The sequence below is a fragment of the Solea solea genome, chromosome 8 (assembly GCF_958295425.1).
Source record: "Solea solea chromosome 8, fSolSol10.1, whole genome shotgun sequence".
NCBI classification, from domain to species: domain Eukaryota; kingdom Metazoa; phylum Chordata; class Actinopteri; order Pleuronectiformes; family Soleidae; genus Solea; species Solea solea.
Window position 1 is genome coordinate 2,373,819 of NC_081141.1, and position 23,459 is coordinate 2,397,277.

The following is a 23,459-nucleotide window of genomic DNA, read 5'->3' on the forward strand; positions in this document are numbered from 1 at the left end:
GGAGTATAATTGTGAGTGTGTGTGTGTGTGTGGGGGGGGCGGGGGCGGGTGTGATGGCAGTGGAGTAGCATCATCCAATCTCACAGCCACAAATAGCAACCTCTCAGCAAACATTTCATTATTGCTGACAAGTGTACGCTGGCTTGTAATTGGAGATATCCCCTCATCTAAAAGCCCTCCTTACTTCACCGATTGCCTTCTCTAATATGTGGTGTTTTTTTTTTTTCATCATAAACTTCTTCGCGGGGTGCTTTGTGTCTCCCGATGATATCTCTCGCAGTCGTTAATTTAAATTTAAATTTTTTGGTGTGTGAAGTTAATTAGTCGCGTGTGCCAGTGGCGAGATGGGCTGAGATTCCCAGATTGGATCTTTTTCACTGTGGCACTCGGCTGATGCTTTGGCTGATGTGCGATACGACGAGGCCTCGCTCTAATTTTGTATGAAAGTGAAGCACGTGTAACTAATTATCATTTTGCACCTGCAGCTGCAGAGGAATCGGAGAACAACACGACGCTCGTTCACTTGAATCAAATCGATTCGAATATGAAGAGAAATCCAGCAAATGAACAATGACTTCACAGAGAAGCAGGAACTTTAACTGTCGGGGAGAAGAAGAAGGTTCCTGCAGGACTCTAATAAATGTCTCTATAAGCCATGCTGTCAAAATCACGGCTTTAGATATCAGTAAAAGAAAAGGACGTTTCAATTACACCTACAAAACCCTAAATATAATTTAAATCCTTCATTAAAGAGAGAGGTCTGAGGTCGTCCACACAGAACGTGAGGTTCTCAAATAGCTGCTTAAAGCTGAAAAATATCAAGGTATCAAGTTTAAAATACATCTTAAAACCCATTTTTACTTTTTGGCTTTCGACCCAGTATTTTATTTTTTTATAGTTTTATTGTATGACTTGTACTTTCAGCAGTATTTTATTGTTTTGTTGTATGTTTTATTGTTTGTTCTTCGCTCTATTATTTATCTACATAATACTAACTTTATTGTGCCTTGTTCTTTCTCGCCCTAGTTTGTGTCTTTCCTTCCTTTCCTCTCTCTCTGTGTCCTCGTCTTGCAGGTTGCAGGATCCAGATCCAGTTTGGAGGCGATTATTTACCTCACCTCCCTCTTGTCCCCCCCACATCTGTCCCCCATTTTTCCTTTCACCCCAACCGGTCGAGGCAGATGGCTGCACATCTTTGAGTCTTTCTTCTTCTGGTCAAAGGAAAAGGTTTTTTCTCTCCACTGATGCCTAGTGCTTTATAAATGAAGCTGGATGGGATCGGACGTCTCCCCAGTGGTTTTACAGGTAGATGAATCCAGTGACTAAGATTCTGGTGTTTGTTTCCTTTGAGTTTGATCCTGATGTCATCGTGGCTTGAAGACCTAAACAGGCCTGAGGTCTCACCCAGATGGCTCTGTGAATAGCAGATGATCGGTCCACTGGGGCTCGTGCATGACTCCACGCTGTTGGTCTGCTGGGGGAAAAGTGGATGAATTGTTATTATGGGTTTTTCTTAAAATGACTGTGAGGGATGCAGCTTCAAAATGACGGAATATTTAAGAAAAACATGTTTATTTCACAGTGAAACAAAAAAGTCATGCTGAAAAATGGATTATTAACCACTTTTGTATCATGGCCTATACAGTATAGTCAAACTCAAATGACCTGGGGGCCACTGAGCATCTAGTCTGGTCAAGATGGATGCTATACAGACATGGACGACGATATTTCACTGAATTTCAAAGTAAAAGTCATTGTCATTTTGACAATAATAGCACACGTATGACGCAAAAAGAGAGAAAGGGATGCAAAATCAACTAAATAACAACATGTATTTATATTATTTTATGTTGAATGTAATACATTTAATAATGTGGAAATTACAAACGAATGTTTTATTACTTTTATAGCAAATAGTATGATATTCTGTCTGTTATTTCGCTGTTTTTAAAGGAAGAATAGGTCACGCTTTCATTATAACTAAGATAGAGTAATAATGTAGAGCATTATCTAGTTTTTGTTTTAGTTTATTTCACATATAAACAATATAAAAAAATAATCTAAATCCTAAAAACAAATACATATATTTAAATCTATTCTTGTTCCTCTGTCTGTATCATTCCAGCGTTACCATGCAGACAACAGGAGACCTCAGCAGTGCTGTTCCTGCAGCTTCTCCTCTCAGTTCACCTGCTGGTGTAGTACCCTCGGCGTCCAGCAGATGGCACAGACGCACCATTCGCGAGGACGCTCTGCGGAGCTGAACGCGGACAAAGAGCCCAAACCACGGGACACGAGGACTTGACATTTTTAAAAACCAGTGGGACCTGCTGTCTGCTGCTGGAGCTGCACTCTTCACTGTGGTAACAGCAGACATTTTTTTATTTTTTTACATTTTAGAAAACCAAAACGTATATTATTACTATTATTATTAGTATTATTATCATTTTTATTTTTATTATTGTTATTATTCTTATTATTTATTGTAGTAATAAAAGGATAAAAAAGGAGAAATGACTAGTTTATAACAATGTTTGTTGTGCAAAGTTCCTCGTGGCACAACATAAGGCACATAATATAATATAATATAATATAATATAACATAATATAATATATAGAGGAGAGCGCGCGCCGGCTCTCTTTGCTGCTGCATCACATCATCCAGCATAATGTACACAAATGTACAGATGGACTAATCTGCACATGGTGATGAGGAATATTCACAAAGGACAACACGAGGCAGCAGCACGTCAATTAAATTAAGTGTGTGTGTGTGTGTGTGTGTGTGTGTGTGTGTGTGTGGGGGGGGGGGGTTGTATTGTAGTATCAATATTAAAACTTAAATGAAACAGCCTCGAGGATGCACGCAGCAGACTAGGAGATTAAAACTCAAAGGGATACCGAGCCCTGTGTGCCCTGCAGTGGTGACGCACTAAATATGATATCAATGCAAATAGTAAAAGTGAGCACAGTGACTTCTCTGCCGCCTAATCCTTTACACGAGAGAGAGAGAGAGAGAGAGAGAGAGAGAAAACAGACACAAACGCTGCAAAATGAGATTTGTGTCTTTTAACAAATAAGGAGAACAGCTCTGGATCAGCGGTGTTTGCTGCTCTGAGTCAATATTAGAGTGTGGAAATACAAAGAAGTGTGTTAGAGCTGCAGCGTCAGTCCACAGCACACTTCATCACCACTGCAGTCACTGATGCCACACACACACACACACACACATAGGAAAACATATGTAATGTAAATATTGTTTAAATCCCATTTTAAATGTGGCTTATAATAACTAACCTGCAGAATAGAAATAAAAGTTATGTGGACTAAAGTGTCCTTTTGCACTTATGACAAAAGTGTCTCGCCGTGTCTCACTGTCCCCGTGCGTCCCTTTAATGCTTCCCCCATAACAGATATCAAGTGTAGGCAAAGGTGTCAATCACAGCACGTGCGTCTGCGGCTCCTTCCTTATGTTGTTTTTATGTCATTAAAAAAAAGAACAGTTTTCAGAGGCTCGTCTAATCACCTGTGTGTGTGTCTGCGTGTGTGTGTGTGTGTGTGTGTGTGTGTGTGAGAGAGAGTGGGTGGTGACATCAAATTGAACCAAGGAAAATGGAACAGGAATTAGATGCACTTAGCCATCACATGTTAATGGCAGCAATCAACAGCCAATTACCCGGCGTACTTGAGTACCTTGACAAGTGCAGGTGTACCCCGCGACTAACACAGGCCGCCGCCGCCGCCGCCACATTTCCATAAATTCGACAATAAACTCCCTCTGTGATTGAGCATGCATGTTTCACCGAGGTCGCAATTAAGCAATATTGTCAGGGAAGTGCCAAGTGTGGATCGTGAGGAGGAGGAGGAGAGAAAAAAGAAATAAATCGCTTAAGGCCAATAATAACGTGTATGTTTGCGTGGATGCATGTAAATCAATAAAGTTGTTAGGTGTTTATATTAAAATGACCTCTGCTGTAATTGCCTGGAGACGAGCGCGCGGCTGCTTATTTGTTTCGCCGCTTTGGATATTGTTAAATCAATGTTTGGTTTTTGTAACGTGTGCAGACAGACAGGCAGACAGACAGACAGACGGTGCCGGGACATGGAGCTCTGCCGCTGATGCTGATGCTGATGCTGTCTGTCACTGGGCTCCGTCTCTGTCCGGCATCCCGGCATGACCCACTTTGATTACTCTGTCCTTAAGCAACAGGTGACGGGCATGCTGGGATGTCATCAGTGTCGGCCGGCCCCCTGTTTAGAGGCGGGCGCTCGCCTGGCAGTGTGCCCGCTCTGCGAGTGAGCCGTCCCATCACTGACATCAAGCGAAGCCCCAACATGTCATGTCTTCATCTTTGCGAGAGTTCAATCCCCTTTCAGGACGGATCAAGCTCTCGCTCCGTGTAGCTGCTGCTGCTGCTGCTGCTGCGCGGTTAAGTGCCGCGGCTCACGCTTCCTCCTGGGAACGTCTGGAGAATCCCAGTTGGGATACATGAGAGATCATGGCTTGGTGTTGAGGCCCTGCACGGCCTGATATCAGGGCTGCAGTCCATCTGCTGGATATCAGTGTGAGCTGCACTCTGCAGAGGTTAGCAACACGGAGGAAAGGTGCAGCAATAATGCCATTGAAACATCACAGTGGAAGCTATTCGAAAACAAATCCACATAATTCAAATAGTAAGTCTAACAGTGACCTGGCTCCTCTTCCTCTTCCTCTTTGTTTGCCTTCGAGCTCCTTGACTTGTTCTACTTGACTCCTGGACCATTTTTAATATCAGGCTGCCGCGGGTTTCCTTCCTGTGAGGCGGCGTCTTCATATTTCTGTTTCTGCTCCCAGAAGGAGAGATAAAAAAAAAGAAGAAGAAGCAGCAGCAGCAGCAGCAGGGCGACTGCATGGTCTTTTCTACCAGGGTATATTAAAAGCGTTAGTGACCCTGTTAATAGCCCTTTAAAACACCACAGAGCGGTGTGCAGCGAGGCGCACGTGTGGAGGAAATATTTTGGATTCACTTGACTGTGATATTTGTTCATTTATTCACACCTGCATTTATTTTTTTTTTTATTTTATTTTTTTTATTTACTTATTTATTTATTTATCTACTTATTTATTTATTTATTTTTTATTTACTTATTTATTTATTTATTATTTACTTATATATTTATTATTTATTTATTTATTTATTTATTTATGCACACTGTCAGTGTACAGCTTTTTTTTTTAGTTTTTTAAGAAATCAACGCGATCAATGCGGCGCCTCCGGTTCGCTCAGCGTCACACGCTAACCCAGCGCTAGTTAGCGGTTCATATTAATCACTCCTGAGGTAATATCAATATCAATAGAGCAGCCCGATGGAGAAAAAAATGGCAATTAAGCATTTATTGGCCCCGGCGTGATCAGAGTTGTCAGAGGTCACATGCAGACATCAATGTGTGTGTGTGTGTGTGTGGATATACAGTTTCACCCAACTTTTTTAGGACAAACACGCGGCCGCTGCGTCACTTCCTGACTGACCGGTCCACAATGCTCCCCCGTCTTTGTCCCCCGTCATCAGACGACATTAGGAGGCAAGTGAGAGGAGATACGGGTGGGAGGAGGAGGAGGAGGAGGAGATAGAGCTCCTTCTCTTCGGGAGTGTAATCTCCCTGATGTTACATGGTGCAGCCTAAACTGATAAATTGCAGATTAAATGGCGGCCACACTCCACTTCACCCTACAGCCTGCACCACACAACAACCCCCTCCATGCATTTTTTGCTATTCACTGCCTTCTTGGCCTGTCAATTCTGCCTAATCGTGAGAGGCACTAAAACACCAGGTCCTGACAGAGCCAGATCAAGAATGATGAACATCTCTCAATGGCAAAAGACTCACGCTCCTAACTCTCCTCGAAGGCTCGCATCACTTATGCAGAAATCAGCGGCGTGCCGGGCGTCCCAGGAATTATGCCCGCTGACAGCAGATGCATGAGGTATGCATTGTGCGGCTGGAGCAGCCTTGACAAGTTATAGTTAACTGCGGCACGCGGCGACCCCGGAACACAAAGGATACGCGGGATTATTAATGGCGGAGCGTCCGTGTCAATAATCCCTGCTTTTGGGTTGTGTCCAGAGTCGTGCATCTTACCCCACACACACACACACACACACGTATACGCCATAAAAACACACACACACACACACGTACAAACTCGTGCACACACTTCCTCCTCAGTCTCTCTGGAGTTATGGGCTGGAAAAAGCTTTTCTTTTCCAGCACAATGAATGGCACGGCACCTGAAAACAAGAAAAATAAATATCAGTGTATATGTCTGTGTTTAATTATTTATGTGTTTGCTTAAAAACTCAGCCTGGAGGAGTGTGTGTGTGTGTGTGTGTGTGTGTGTGTTTCTGACCTAATCCATAAGCATGAATACAAAGAAATAAGTCATTAAATTCATAACCGCATGTTGCCGATGTCGTCTATGGAAATATTTGTAATGTATATTCTAATTTTTCCGAATAAATTAGGCAGAGATGCATTCCCCATGTAAATTTATTCAAGGCAAAGAGGGGAAGAGGAGTGTGGGGGGTGCGCTAAGATCTGCCAGATTATGCATAATTGTAGTGTTGTAGCCCTCATTTCTACACCCAGCTCCGTATTGCGTGGTCATTAAATTCTAAAATAATGGCGACCTCACAGCTCCTCCGTCCTAATTGCCCCCCTTCCATGCGATCGCCTTCTCAAGGCAATATGATGAAGTGTGGAGCTGAAAGATCTGTTAATAAGACGCCGCGCGCTCTCTCTCTCTCTCTCTCTCAGAGTGACTTCACTCACTCGGCGTTCACCTTTGTACCGTTTTGGTGGAAAAACAACCCGAGCTGAGTCCGCTTGTCTCTGCTCATCTCAATATGTGGAGAAATCAAAGAGGCAAAAGGCTCATTAATAAAAAATATGCATCTCTAATCCACACAGTGGTTCAGGGGGGGTTGGATTATTTTAATTGAACGCAACACGTTGCCTAATTGTGCGTCTGCATCAGGAGCGCGGTATACATTTCAAAAGGGGGCGGGGGAAGAAATCCTGCATGAATTTCAAACACACTATCTCTCAACTGAGACCAGAGACAACTGAGGGGAAGGGGAAGGAGAGATCAATCTTTGTGATGATGTGCGAAAAGGCCAAGCGCCGCGCCCCGGCGTGCACTTTTCCCTCATTACCGTTCATTTGGCAAAACCCGGCGTCTTCCACTTGATCCAAAATAAAAAGCGCGTGGAAAAGCGCCGCGGTGGCGTCTGTGGGCCGCGGTGGGAAACCGGCACGTGTGGAAACTGGGCCTGTAGTTGCACCTACATGATAGAAGGTTATTATAATGTGTTTAAAGTGTCCCCCAGTGGACACACACACACACACACACTCCGAATCATCGCCCAAGCTTATTCTGCCTGTGACGCGCGGCCATGCTTCATCTCCACATCCTTAAAAGCAGAAATTAATGACAAGCACAAAGCTGCTCATTTATAATTGCTTCATTATACTGTTGTGTTCTCCTGACAATAATGGTGTTGCTGGTGTTTTTCTAATTATATGGCACTTTTTTTTTTTTTTTTTTGCTCGTTATCAAGGACTTCAGGTAATTGTGGAGAAAATAATGACTGTCTGCCTGCCTCCTTCCCTCCTCCGTCTCTCATGGATTGCACATCACAAACAGTCTCAGTGCAAACCCGGGAGCCTTATGAAGGAGGTTGCCATTTAAAGCTGACTCCATTTACACTGGAAGTCATCTGTGGCACCGGTGGCTCAAGCGTCTCTAATGAGCAATTTGTATTTTGAGCGTCTGACTCCAGGTTTATGACGGATTACAGTCGGCGTCCGTACCTGTGAATAACGCCTCACGTGGTTCTCCTTGATCTGCTTTGTTTTCCGTGGCCTGAGCTGGGACCACGTGGAAACTGTCGTGTAAATATAGTCAAATAGTCATATTTGCGCCACTCTACACTGTAAAAAAACACCCGTTATTTTTACGGTAAAATAACCGGGAGCTGTGGTTGCCAGAATTCTACGGTAGAACTTTTTCTTACATTACGGTAAAAGGATATGAGGTTTTTCCGTATTCTACCACATGAAAGTAACAATGTTTTGCCATATATTTAACGTGAAAATACCGTATAAGTAAAGTATTTCTCCATGAAATGAAACAGCATTTATTAACATAAAATACTACTTTATTTAACAACCTTGTTTTTACGGTAAAAACTGGCAGCTGTGGTTGACAGAATTCAACAGTAGAACTTTTTCTTACATTACGGTAAAAGGATATGAGTGCTGCCGATTTTACGGTAAAGGTTGGAGGTTTTTCCGTATTCTACCACATGAAAGTAACAATGTTTTGCCATATATTTAACGTGAAAATACCGTATAAGTAAAGTATTTCTCCATGAAATGAAAACAGCATTTATTAACATAAAATACTTTATTTAACAACCTTGTTTTTACGGTAAAAACTGGCAGCTGTGGTTGCCAGAAGTTTTGACTCTTATAAATATTATGGTATTTTTACGCAATTAAAACAATGGTTTAATAAGTTTAACAGTAAGAAAATGTATTCTTTACAAAAAAAACCCGCAAAAGATACAGGTTTGGGATATTTCCGTAATTAACACGGTGCAATTATTTAACGTAATTTTTACAGGAAAAAATATGCAAAAATGACTGTTAAAGCAACTATATATATTTACGGTATTTCACTGTTACAAAAACTGAAATAAACTCTTTTTAAGTTTACAGTCTTTTTCACTGTAAAATCTACAGACATTTTTTTACAGTGTTACGAGCGCACACGTCTCATATGAGAAGTCTCAAATAGGATTTCCAATGGCGACGATAACATCACTAATAACTCTGTATGTGTAGTGTGGTTTCATTCATCTGTGGGGGACATTAGTGATTTGCATTTAATACCCGGTGTGCTCCGCTGTTCCCTTTTCACGCGACATTGCCAGATATGGATGATGACGTTATAATAATTAAAAAACATCCTGGACAGAGGGCGCTCTGCTGTTTGCTACTGTGCATAATGGCGGCCAACACTGTTATTCCTATTTGAAGAATGCGTCCATGTGTGAAATAATAATACTCCCACCAGGGAAACCATTGTCATATTTTATTTGTCAGTGTAAAAAAAAAAAAAAGAAAAAAGATGAAAAAACACACAACAATAATAATAATAAAAAAATGAACTCTCACTCTGCATTTCCATCCTTCTCCCTTTTGTTTTTTAATTCTGCTGCTGCAGCATCCAGCAGCACCGGTGCTGTCTGAAAACCTCAGAGGCGGACTTAATTAGTTGCTAAGAGAAAGCTGCCAGTGGTGGGGAGCACAGAGAGTGGGGCCCATTTTTTAGTTTGCTCTGAACTTTGCTAATTATCAGGTAGGATGTAATTTCCTCGGCTCCCGGGAGACGCCCAGCAGAGAGCTGCAGCAACTAACCGGAGAGAAACAAGGCTGAGAAAGTACGACGGAGAAACTAATCCTTCTTCCCCATCACCCAGAGTTTCTATCTCTGTGTGTGTGTGTTGTGATTATAGTCTAATACTGTGACACATTGTACCTGAAAAGGTGTGTGTGTGTGTGTGTGGGAACAGAGCGGTGATCACAGACAGGTGGAAACAGGATGTAGTGCGGGGCCCAGGATGTGGGGAAAGCGAGCGCGGGGCTGTGTATCATTTATATCCGGCGACGTGTGAGCACTGACAGCGACTGTGTTTAGCAGGTTCCTATGCCACATGCATCACATTATGATTCTGAAGTGCCTCAGACGAAAGAGGAGGTTGAATTGCCGTTGACCTGAGTGAGCTAAAATGACATAGATTCAGACAAATAGAGCACTGAGCTAAGCGGGGGAAACAAGATGGATGTGTCGTGGCAGCACATCTGCACCAGGCTCCCTCTCTTTCCCCTCTCTCTCTCTGTGTGTGTGTGTGTGTGTGTGTGTGTGTGTTTGGTGAGCCCAAACTTTTGACGTTCTCCCCCCGTGAACACCACATCTGACGCCGCCGGGATGCTACGTTTAAAACCGTGGAAAATAAAACGACGCGGCCTCCTGACTCTAAAGGGGAGACTGTTTTTAAAGGGACGATCCCTTTAACTACTTGACTTTAAATTCCGGGAGCGTTCAGAGAGATCTCTCTGTTCTGAATTGTCAGTGAGAAGTTCTCAGAGTGGCTTTTCTTTTTTTTTCTTTTTTTTTGTTACAAGCGTTTCCAGTTTAAATCTTGGCAGACTCCTCTCTCTGTGTGTGTGTGTGTGTGTGTGAGTGTATCACCATGGTTGCGGCGTCTAATATGCACGCCCCAGTGCATTGAGAAAAGAGAGTACTTCTTCCTCACTTGGTATAATTGTCCCTTAGAGACCTATGGAATTGGAGTCTAAGTGGAATACCAGTCTCTTTCTCCAGCCCCCCCCCCCCAGCCCTCTTTCTTCCTCTCCCTCTCTCAGGGGTTGCATCGTGCATTTGGAGACTCTTGATTTGGTCCTGTCTTTATTTCATCACATGCATCCTCTCGGCCGGCTCCTTGCCACGGTGCTTGAGCGCCGGAGCGTTAGGCTTTATTAACCCCCCTAAGCAAGAGGTACCTAAGGGAGGTCAGACACTGGTCGTTAAAAATCTATTGTGACTTGTCTGAAAAATGAATAAATGAGCACATTATTCCCCCCCCTGTTCCACAGCGCCGGTACACTGTTTGTCTAATCAAGTGCAGGAGCGGGCAAAGTCAACCAGGGTTGACATGCACATTTTATTTAAGTTTTTGGTCTGTCAGAGGAGTTTAAACGTGTAATGAACAAAGGAGCGGTGATTTGAAATATAATCCCATTACACTGATGAAATTACAAAGACGGCGAGAGTTCACAAATCACGCTCATTGTTTTCCATCATGAGCGATGCCCCTGTTGAGGTTGTGGCGCGAGGAGGAAGGGCAGACTGTGAATGAATAGTGACAGCGGTTGTAAGGGGGATTGGGAGTGTAGCGCGGCGCCGGGCGCCTCCGCTGCACCTCCTCCTGCACGGGGAGATACTTAAGGGCTTTGTTAGCGCCTCTGCTGCCGTTCAGGATGAACTCGTAAGAAGAGGCGGAAAATGCTAAGTTAGTCGACGCGGCTCGGTCAAAGTGGAGCGGGACGCTTTCAAAGAGACAGTCGAAGCGTGTGTGATAGTTAGTGTACGACAGAAATCTTCATTTAAAAGCAGTTGAACGGCTAAATATCGACAACACACTGTAAAAAAAGGCCACAAAAAAATCTGCCAATGGAACAAGTGAAAATTCTCTTGGTGAGATTTCTTGAAATAAGACATTTATATTGAAGCCTTACAAGATAATCTTGAAAAGTCATTTTTTAGCTTTATTTTACTAGTATTGTGATGTTTTGTGTCTCATAATAAGCTTGTGATGCTCAAAAATAGTATTTTCCCCTCAAAAGTAGCATCTTTTTTTTGTTTCAAGTGTATTTAACTCATTTTTAGTTCTATAATTGAGACACTGGTCCAACACCTGCTTGAAATTAGATTAGAAACTGATATTTTGAGACAAAATGTCTTGAAGTTAGCATTCTTGACCATGAAGTTTTAGCTGTGACTCGAAAAAAGACTTAACAAAGACATTCAAGACGCACTTAAATCTCACTCTTTAGGTGATTTTGTCTCATGTGAAGCGTGATGAGATTTTTTGCAGCGGCAGTATTGATGACGATGTCTTTATTAACACCGCACAGGCCCTTTGATGTGTGCCTTTGATAAGGAGGGTGCTAAAAATAAGGCCCCCGGGCTTAGGAGAAGAAGAAGTTGCAGCCGAACTCCAGGAAAAATCCATTTTTGGGAGAAAGTTCTCTTTTAGTTTTCCCCCAACTTTAATTGGAAGCCTCATATGCCCCTTAAACAACATCATCTGAAGCTAATAAGACTTAAGAAGTACATCTGGCCCTAAAACGCTCACCATTTTTTAACACTAATGAACTGCGGCGTGCAGCAGCAGAGATGGGCAAACTGCGGGGAGATGTACAGTATATTCTGGAGAATTCCCCATGCTGCACGCGGGCTCATAAAATACATCTGAAGACAGGAACTTGTATGGGATTATTCGTGTTTAATTGGAGGCGCTGAGTGATGCAAACTAGCTTTTAATGCCCTCCCCTGCTGCCCGACTACAAGTAGCATCCGTGTTGCCACCCGTCCTTTCCCATCCATCCTCGCGGAGATGACCAAACACAAGAACTGCAGATATCGCACGCTAATCGTTTCGCTTTAACTCCTGCTAAATGAAAACGGTGGGAACTTCTGTTAAAATGTGCTTTTATCTGATTTCTGTGCTTGTTTTTGTCCGTGTCTGAGTGAGTCTAAACCTGGTTCACTTACAATTGCATCATTCAAACAACGGCATTTCATATTCATTTTCTTCAGCTGCCGCGCTCTCCGGCGAGCTTCGGTCCAGTGTCCAGTGTCCATTTTTTGGTCAAACATCTGTCTCGCGTCGTCACGCCTTTGATCCTCTCCGCGTACGATATGATCGCTCATCCTGTAAACATGAGAACAGATTGAATAAAGGATATTTTGCTTTTCCCTGGGCTCTGGAAAACATTTCTGTCATGTGCTGTCCGCGCTCATCTCGGCGCCGGGCAAGCGGTGGCGCCTTTTATTCGATGTGACAGAGGAGAGCTGGGGACTCTTTCTCCTGGCACCCAGGTACGAGGCGCACTGACACTCTCCTCTGAAGTGCCACATTAATTCTAATAAAGCACTGCTTTACCAGAGCCCATGAAGACCAGGAGTGGAGGAGGAGGAGGCCTAGTATAAATACCCGGCTTAATGAAGGGAGGCAGTGGTGGCGCAGGTGGTGTGGCGGTGCAGGTGGCACCTCTTGCCCTCGGGCGCCTGGGTGAGTCCGCTGCCACCGCCACTCCAGGGGGGGGCACAGCAGCAGAGATTGCATTTTAATTACCAGGTACACCTTGTCCTCCTGATGGGTCACCGCCTTGGTGGGAGGGAGTGTGCCGACGTGCCTGTTCGCCGGCCTGCTTCACCTCTATACACGCATGTTTACAATGAGACACTCCCTTAAAAAACACAACCCGGCGTCTTATTGTTCATGCTCGGCCTGTCACCACTAAACATAACTAATTCCGCGTACGGGAGAGAGCGGCGTCTTCCTTGAATTATGTGCGCCTCTCTCCCTGTGGGGAGGCATCCATCCAGTCCCAGTCATTGCTAACCCTCCCCTTGAGGAGCTCTATCCACAGGGAGGTCCACACCTGTTTCCTCCTCCTCCTCCTCCCCCCCACTCTGGAAAAATCATCCCTCTCCGTCTTGAAGCGGTAAGTCAAAACTCCTGACATTTCAAATGCTTCTTTAGTTTTTGTGGAAATTGGCGTACCTGGGCAGCTTCACACACCGCTCGTGTCAAGACCCTGTGCAGATGGGTGATGAGAGGGCTGGGAAGAGGGGTTGTGTGTCCAGGACATGTGAAAACTACCCATCCACCCCCACCTCCCCCCCGTCCCCGGGGATGCCTCTGTCAGCACACACCAGCACTCGGCTGCACAGATGTTGTTGCATTGTCTGGAGAAACCAAAGCTCAGATCGCCCCAACTGGGAGCTTCCACTCATTAGCTATTGTCTCTGTGTGTTGGACTCGGTCTTTGATGAATGCCGTGGATCCGACGCCGTCCAGAGAGGAGAAGATGAAACAGTTCAAACAAAAATAAAGCTCTTTATGTTCACGACCGTCTTTACCGTCCATGCCGTCGTACAAATCGATAGGTCGAGGTGAATCTTGTCCTCAAAACCCCTCTTTTCTCCCAGAAACAACACACTATTATTTATTTAATTCATCTTCCTTCCCCCTTCTTCTCTCTGCTCCTTGTGCATGCAGCCAGACAGACAGACAGACAGACCGACAGACAGACAGACAGGCTGTGAACACATTGCGGGGCCTGAGGGTAGTGCCGTGGACAACCTGTGCCGTGTTCACATGGCTGAGCAGAGCGCGGGCGAGGAAGACTGGCACGGCGAAACCAAACAGGTGTATGATTCAGAGGCGTGAGCTGTGAAGGGTGAATTTCTTCCACGAGTCGGTGTTGCTTTTGGAGCAAACAGCGGCTTGGAGGCGTCCCAGGGAACATTTGCTGTCTCTCTCGAGCCAAAATGTCTTTCTATTGTTTCGGCGCGAGCTTCTCGGTGACAGGAAATGAACTCTGCGTATACTTGTGCTACTTAAAACTGAAGATTAAGCCTCAGCGTCACACAACTCTGCCGAGTCTGACGGGGGGGTGGAGCCAGCTCACCCACACATACAGTGTCATATAGAGACTTTGGTAATTACTCTGAATTCCTCCAGGGGCCGACAGAGGCGACACACTGACGCGTCGACGTGCCGGGTGAAATACAAATAACGCTCGTTTTCAAACGGCGTTCTCTGTCAGATCTCTGTGAGAGGTCAGGACTCTGTCATTCACTTACAGACGTCACTGTCACACACACACACACACACACACATACACATGTTTATTGTATGCCGTGAGCGAGCACTGGCACAAAGTGGATAAAAAAAAAAAGGAGCAGTCTAAGTGTTTTTATGCCTTTAAAAAAAAATTATAACATTAGTTACAGTTACTAGTTACTTCTCCCCAAAAGTAGCTGAATTAGTTACTGAGTTACAAATTATAAAAGTAACCCCGCCTCCACCACCTTTTTTACAGATCTTAAAATTCATGTGCATGTTTGATTACTTATGATAAATCTGAATATTATAATGAAATGGACACTTAATCCAATAAATTACAACGTTGAAAGACGTCTCATGAGGTCAGAATTGCTCGACACCGACGTGGAGAAGCACTTCTGTGCTGTTTACGTTAGTGTTTAAATACTAGAGATTAAGCAGATTGAGAAATATCCACAAATGTTCAGGAGGTAAAAGATTGATGCAGATAAAAAAAAAACAGTTTCATGAAAAACGGTATCAGTAATCAAAGAGTAAAATCTACCTTTACACCACATACACATTTTTAATTTTTTGGTCATTTATTTTTAGACAGTATTATATACAGTATATATTTACTTTTATCATATCTTAAAAATTAACATGTTTCAGCTCGAGGTAATGTTTGAGCAAGCATCAAAATTCTTAATTTTTTGAATAATAAACTTATATCTATAAAATCTATTTATTTCAGAAATCATTTTAATACAAAACTATAGTCTTTTTTCCTATGGAAAAGCTAAACTACTGATTTCTAACAGAAAGCCAAATTAAAACAGGTTTTTTAATAAATGTTTGTTTTGGCCTGCGATGGATTTGAGATTGACACCCCCTGGTTTAACGTATAACTTCTTTAATTTAATTTACGGAAAAACAATGGCTGTACTTCCAGTTCAAGAAGATCAAGATCAAGAATCATTATGAGGATTTTGTAGCGGCACACAAAACTAACAGAGAATAACAAAAGCGAAAACTATAATAAGACACAACAAAATATAAAACTTCAAATAAGTGAGTAGGTTTAAAATATAAGACATATGAGACTTAAAGACTAAAGTCCAGCTTAGTGCAAGTTCAAGTTTAACGCCACAGATTTCTCATTACTTAGCCAAATTATTTTCATTATTATTATTGTTATGTTGCTGACTCTGTGATAAAATGTCACGAATGGTCTACAGGAAGTGTGCGCTGTGGTCCACAGGCGGCGTGTTATGATGAGGTGATGGATTGCCGTGGAAGTGTTGAGTCGTCCCGTGTGCTGGGATGAGTTTAAAATAGTCTCCGAGTAACAACAAAGATGATCGCCTCGCCTCGCCTTTTTTTTTTTTACTGCACCCACTTAGTGCAGCACCGGCGCACAACACAACACAACACAATCTCACTCTGACTGACAGAAACAACTATGTCCAAGTTCTTCTCTTTGCATTGTAAGTTATCGTCAATATTAATGCAGGAATTCCCGCTGACAGCCACCGAGTGGCGGATATTATTCTCCAAAAGGCACGTTTCTGTTATTTCTGTGACATTTGTGCTTAAATCTTTAGTTTTCCATTAGCCCCGTAGATCCGAGCACCCAAGTGTTTAACTGGGATTGTCCCTTTCTAAAGTTACAGTCTCACTTTTACAACCTGGCAATGTAGAGGGAAGTTATAAAAGTCCATTTCATACCCTTGTGTTTAACAAGAAATCAACAGACCTCTCCACACGCTGGAATACAGAAATGACACAATGTCCCGGAGGAGTCGCTGAGGAAGCGGACATAAATCTCCGCACAGCCAGTCCTTGAAGGCCAGACCTTGGGGTTAAGATAAGAGACCATGTTAGTGGTTATTAAGTGAAAGTTTCCAATCGATGGCTAGAGAGACGTAATCAGGGAGGGTTTAATTGCAGAGGGGAGGACATCTATTCACGTTATTGCAGCAGCTGTCCGGGAAAGCTTCATTTTTTTCCCTTCCCTTGCACCAGAGTCTCCTGTTTTTACCTTCAGACACCAGCTGACCCTCTGAAAGGTTCGCCCCCTCCTGCAGGTGGTAGACGTTTAGTCATATCATCGGAGCTTCACTTTGTGACATTTGTGTGAGTCATGACTCGACTGTAGTGCGCTGTAAAAAAAAAAATAATATATGTATTGAATGTACTGTAAATTAAATCTTTATAATTGTCTTTAGAATCAGGTAAGCAGGCACAAGTTTACCAGCTCTCCACAGGGAAAAGGAAAACTTATGAATACAACTCCGCTTTTTTATGACTCAGAAATCTCCAAAGCATTAACCTTTAAAAAAATTAGATTTACATCTGCATTTGCACACCTCCTCTGGGTAAACCTGGCAATAAACACTTTAAAGCCTTCAAACATCTCCCGTGACCTCGGAAAATGTCTGACTCGGGTTATAATTCAGCTGCTCGTTACAAAAACACGTCCCCTGCTACACACGGTGGAGTCCACGCCCCCGTCTCTGTGGCTGAGGAAGATTTTTATTTCTCCAAAATTCCAACATTAGTCACATTTCTGTTGTGTTCTGTTGTTCTGTTGTGACACGGGGGCCAAATGAGCGTCTAGGCTGGACAAGAGGGGGCCGGACTAACTGTTCAGTAGCAAGAACTTGATATTAAAACACAATATTCCATCACGATATCACAGTTAAGACATTCTTGATGATATGTGACAGAATTTCAAAGTAAAAGTGCTTGTTTTGCTATGGAACGATCTTTGCTTCAAAATAAAAACATACATAGGATGCAAAATAAATCCATAATATCAAAAAATGACGATAATGAGTGTAATTAAAATGACAAACAAGCTTATATATGTCATTTAATTTAACGTTAAATGTAATACATATAATAATGTGATAAGTACGACCGAATGTCTTATTATTAGTGTTCTAATAGACACTAATAATAATAATATTAGTTCTAATAAAAAGATATGAGTACTGCTGATTTTACGGTATAAAGGTTGGAGGTTTTTCCATATTCTACCATATAAATAACATTGTTTTTAATTGAAAGTAACAATGTTTTGCCATATATTTAACGTGAAAATACTGTATAAGTAAAGGATTTCTCCATGAAATAAAACAGCATTTATTAACATAAAATACTACTTTATTTAACAACCTTGTTTTTACGGTAAAAACTGGCAGCTGTGGTTGCCAGAAGTTTTGGCTCTTATAAATATTATGGTATTTTTACGTAATTAACACAATGGTTTAATAAGTTTAACAGTAAGAAAATGTATTCTTTACAAAAAAATCCCCGCAAAAGATACAGGTTTGGGATATTTCCATAATTAACACGGTGCAATTATTTAACAGTAGATAAATGTAATTTTTACAGGAAAAAATATACAAAAACTACTGTTTCGGCAGCTATATATATTAACGGTCTTTCACAATAGTTACAAAAACTGTAATAAACTCCTTTTCTGTCATGGTTTGACAGTTTTTCACTGTAAAATCTACGGACACTTTTTTTTACAGTGTACATGATACGTCGCGTGATTGTGCTCCTGGTTCTGCAGCAGCCGGATCATTTCTGGCTCCATGTGCTGCCTGATCACCAAAAATCCAAAGGCGACTTATTGAGAGGGGGGAACTCATGCCATGAAACGATGATGATGATGTGAAAGGATGGCTGACGCCGCGTCAAATCCGGTAGATGTCAGCAAATTGGAACATATGTTACTTAAACTATAACGTCATGATAATTCTCCTCCAAGACGGCTCGTAAAAGTGGAATTTATTAGCCTAAATCTGGGGTGATGATAACATAGATAATTTTAATGGAAGGTTAATGCGAGAATCAAAAGATAAAAATGGACCCTTTGGCCTTGTATCAGCTGGATCCGATGGCGGCGTGCTACAATCTGAACCGTTTTTATGCACCGTGGGGTGTTCCCCTTTCATTACATTTTATAGCTCAAAGCATAAAAATATACGGAACATTTTCATGGCTAATAAAACCCCAGATCTTTACATGATAAGCAGAACGGAGACACGGTTTAGAGGGAAATCGAGCCGCTGCTAGCTGAAGTGAAGCTCCCGCGACATAATTCCCTCTGCTATTTGTCCGAGTGTGTTGAGACGCTCGCGAGCCGTCCCTCCTCCCAGCGGGGACCTGGAGAGCCTGCACTGACACCAGCGCCTCCTCTATTCCCACAGACGCTCTTCTAAAATAGGCCACGTTGGAGAAAACATGACTTTTCACTATTCTAATAAATGGGGGGCTGCCTGTTTATTATTAATGACATCCCAGCACACTTTTCAGATTTGGTTGGTGTTACGCCACGTGAGTAATTTATATCCGTGCCAGCACGAGAGCCCGCGTGTGTATGCTTACTGTCTTTTTACTGTCAGCACGGCCATGAAATTTTAATGTTTACCAGGTCAGTCCTGACCTTCTTAATCCTCCTGGTTATTAATACGGTAAAGCCAACACAGTGGGACAATTAATCAAAAACGCCTCTTTTCGGTCCTCTCTCAACCTTTCATACATATTAATTATACTCAGCTGCCGTGGGCTGAGTATACATTAACATGCATGTAACCCAGAACAGAGGAATAAGTCAAAAAAAGCAGCGCGACCCCCCCCCCCCCCGTTCCTGCAGCGTGAGATACTTCTTCCGGATAAACCGCGCGAGGCTGAGTGGCAGGAGCTCGAACATGACGGAGCACTGATACACTTTCTTGTCCAGACAATTATCCGTGTCCTACTTTTAAAGCTAATTCTACACGGGGGGGCCCCCCCAGGTTGAGAGTGAAGCAGCAGTGGAGGGTGTCAGTCATAGACTGGAGGACCAGACTGCCCCGCAGCAGAGCTGCCGGTCCCTTCTCAGAGGAAGGGAGAGGGAGAGGGATGATTGAAATAGAAGTTGAGATGTAGGACACGTAAATAAAGTGATTTTTTTTCCTGGAATACACTTCCCTCTCTTCACATTTACATAATACTCCACCATGCACACCATCACTTCCATCAGCCCCAAGGTTTATGGAGTCCTGTGATGATGCATGCAGCAGCAGCAGCAGCAGCAGCAGCAGCAGCAGTGCTGGCCTCTGATTCACATTACAAATGTTAGCAACATCATGCCTCTTCACTTTCACCTGCGTGGAAATGCATCCCTTTACACGTGAGATATGAATCTCTCGAGGATGAATTCACTCACGCTATTGTACTTGCACACCGCGTGACCTCCAAGGAGAGACGGAAGACAATGCAAAGAGGGCAACGCAGGGCGGCCGTGTCCATGGGTGGGGGGAACGGGGAGGATGGGAAGCAGATGGCAATGGCTCTGTCCCATCAGCACAACAGAAGGGGGACTCAAGATGGCCACAGGCCCCCCCCCCCTCACATTAACAGCATTCAGGGAGGCGCCTTATCATCTCGCCAGCTTGATATGTTTTTAACAACATCCGTACCCCTCCACCCCAAACCCCGAGCCCTCATCGCACGACTGGAGGAGCTGAATCAATCATCCGGATACTTACAGTGTTACATTAAAGTCAAGGGTAGGACCTATCGCATATGGCCGACGAATGAGATCTCGACGAGGAAATGTATTCTTTAAAAAATGAGACAAAAACAAATGCGGGTTTGAGACGACGGGGCGCGACCCGCGTGACGTGGCGCGCGGCCGACGCGGAGCAGCTTGTCGGGGAGATAACCTTCAGCCGTTCTCCCGGCCCTCACCTCTCCTCACAGTGGGAAGACCATGTACCGAATAGGTGCTAATTAAGCTTTGTGAATAAAAAGCAGACGCCATACTGTTGCAGTCAGACAGGGAAAAACACACACAGCGATATCTTCTTATCCCAGAGTTCACACAGGACGTGCAGGTTTTTACTGCACACATCCTGAGACGTGTTTACGTATGTATGCGCGTGTCTCGCTACAGTAAATCAGAGGTGGAGTCTAAATTGTTCATCTGATGACTTTTCCCCCCGCGCAGCATAGTTCATCATACAGAGCTGGTGACAGAGCTGCAAAAAAAAGGGAAAAAACACAACAAATTATGCGTCTTTGCAAGTAGAAATTAATAAAAACACTATGTCAAGGAGCCAGAAAAAATGGTTTCCCCTAATGGATTCTACACAGAAAACAGCTCTCAGACAATCAATCTGGTCTTTGAAAGCCCAGTTATTTAAGTAATTGTTCCGTACAACTGCCACAGGGACGTGTCCTCTGGACACTGTAACACTGAGCATCTTTTGTCACTCGTAAAATGGCTCTCACCATTTTTTTTTTTTATTGTTCGCCGTTTCATTTCTTTGCCACAGTCCTACTTAGCACCTTTTGTCTAAAAGCAGTTCATTCTCTGTTTGTCAGAGAACACACACACACACACACAGAGGAAGGGAGGGGGAGGAGTCATACAGAGTGCAGTGTCAATCACGAGTGGATCTTTGTTTACAGTCTGCTGTAAACACCTGTGGACTGACACGTTGTCATTTCTATAGTGTAAACGGTGGACTGTGAAGTGTTTGATTTAACTGCCCTCTCACTCAGTCATTCATTCATTCATTCATTCACCCTTCATGAAAACACAAAACATGCATGGAATTTGAAACTGAAATTGAAAGAATACTCACAAAACTGTCAATTTTCCTCAAACCAGAACAGTTTATTACTTTTAACTAGAAACTGCACTTAATTATCTGTTTTGAATCTTTTATGCACATTTAAAAAAGTATACATGCTGTAAACTATATTTAAGTCCTCAACAGCAAACTTATATTAAATTACAGGACAAATCAAAATAATCCAGTCCTATATCAGAATTATAAATAAAAAAAAAAACATACCTCACGTCCCATAGCTTCACTGTCTGTTGCTCAGCGTTTGTATTAAACTGTGCGTCCAGTGTTTTATGAACCTAACTTTTCACGACCTCGCGACTTCATCTTTTGCCACCGTGATAATTAATTTGACCTCTAGAGGGCTGCGGGCCACTTAAGCATGAATTGCAATAAACTTGTGTTTTTTCCATCCCTTATGTTTCGTGTTTTCATTCCTTCCTTATTATGTTTTCTTGTCAAATGTACACATACACTGCAAAAACTCAAAATCTTGCCAAGTATATTTGTCTCATTTCTAGTCAAAATATCTCACTTCATATGAAACAAAATCACCTGAAGAGTGAGATCTAAGGGAGATAAAGGTGCGTCTTGAATATCTTGTATCTTGAGTCACAGCTCAGACGAAACAATGTCAGAAGGTTTTTAAGCTGCTGTGTTATTTGTAAAAGACGAATGGTCTCGTGAATTGAGATGACAAATCTACTTTATTGAAAACTGCATGGTCAACATGTCCAACTAACAACGAGTCAGGACCTTCAAGACATTTGTTTCTAATCTCATTTCAAGTAGGTGTTGGACTTAAATCTAGACCAGCGTCACTATTAAAGAACTAAAAATGAGTTAAATACACTTGAAACAAACAAAAAGATGCTACGTTTTGGGGGAAAATACTATTTTTGAGCTTATTATGAGACACAAAACCTCACAATACTCATAAAACATAGCTAAAAAATTAGTTTTCCCAGCTAATTTCAAGATTATCTTGTAAGGCTTAAATATAAGTGTCTTATTTCAAGAAATCTCAAATAATATCTTGTATTAATTATTATTTTAATACAAGATTATTTTAGGAATGGTCTTTTTTCCAGTGAAAACTTTCCGGGCGCCACGTTTGTGTCTGACTGCTGGTTTTTTTTTTGTCTTCTTTCAGAAATTAAGACGACTTCCGCGAGAGCCTGAAGTGTCGCCCTGGTTCGTTTTAATCAACACAAAAGCAGAGGTCACACACTCTGACCTATATGTGTGTGTGCGTGTGTGTGTGCGTGTGTGTGTGTGTGTGTGTGAAAGGCTCTCCAGGCTGCCAACACTCACTGGATCTACAGGGGGCATCTGCAAAGTAAAAGAAATGCCGGGGCTGAGGAGAGTTAAGTGGGGGAAGTGTCAGTAACTTCTCCAAATACAGCATATGGTAATGAAAAACCACAGCTGGATGGCTCCGCAGCTTAAAATAGGAATCAGTAGCAGTCAGTCTTTGCAAGATATATATATATATATATATATATATCTATATATAACATATTAGTATTGCGGCATCGATTTTTCATTTTGTTGATTTAATGGATAACACACTAAAATAACAAGTGCTGATGCATGGTACTGTTCTTTTTTTTTAAATGATAGTAATAGCATCTTTTTATACACATGTTTTCAAAAGGAGAATATAATTGTCACTGAATGCATTACTATGTTATTTCTAAGTCGCCCGGTAATGAGGATTACTATAGGGTGACCAACAGTGTGACTTAAACACGATGTTAATAGCATAGATTTGGTTGTTTTGTTGATAAAAAAAAGTTGACACTGTCCGGTGCATCCCATCATGAGACGACATCACACAACAAAGCGAATAATAACAAGTCAAATCCATTAAAAAGAAAAACAAAAAGCGTCACTTGCGTCATTGTTCTAATCTTGTTTTGCTTGTTAGTGTCCAGGTTACTGACAGCCTGCAAAATACTCTTACAATTAGGTCTGGCAGCGGTGCCAGATGTTTCCGTGAGAGGAGAGAGGGAGATGTCAAAACACCTGTCTGATCACCGCGGTGCACATGCTGCTGCAAGCGGCAACAGTGCAACCAGTCCTTGTTAGTTTAGTCTCCTCTTCTACGGCTACGCGGCAGACACAGCGGACGCGTTCATTTTATGATCAACCACGGTTTGTGGGGTGGATTTAATCTGCTCGTGTGCGGTGCGGTAATTGACAGAGATATAGAATAATTAATTAGTCGTGTGACATTGTCCTTGTCAATTTTTTTTTTTTTGGGGGGGGGAATAAAGCTCAGAGTGTGATGTCAAATTAGACGTACCATGGGAACATGGAGTGTAACAAAATAACTTTATGATAATGTTTATGTGCTCAATAAATCCCTGTAGTGGCGAT

At 42.6% G+C, this 23,459-nt stretch overlaps 1 long non-coding RNA gene across 1 annotated transcript; it reads left to right on the top strand.

Moving 5' to 3' along the window:
- Positions 1–56: 56 nt before the first annotated feature.
- Positions 57–22,546, top strand: LOC131463739 (uncharacterized). The gene is made up of 3 exons (XR_009241113.1): positions 57–1,305; positions 2,126–2,363; positions 22,231–22,546. It is a non-coding gene; the product is annotated as an uncharacterized LOC131463739 (long non-coding RNA).
- Positions 22,547–23,459: the final 913 nt, after the last annotated feature.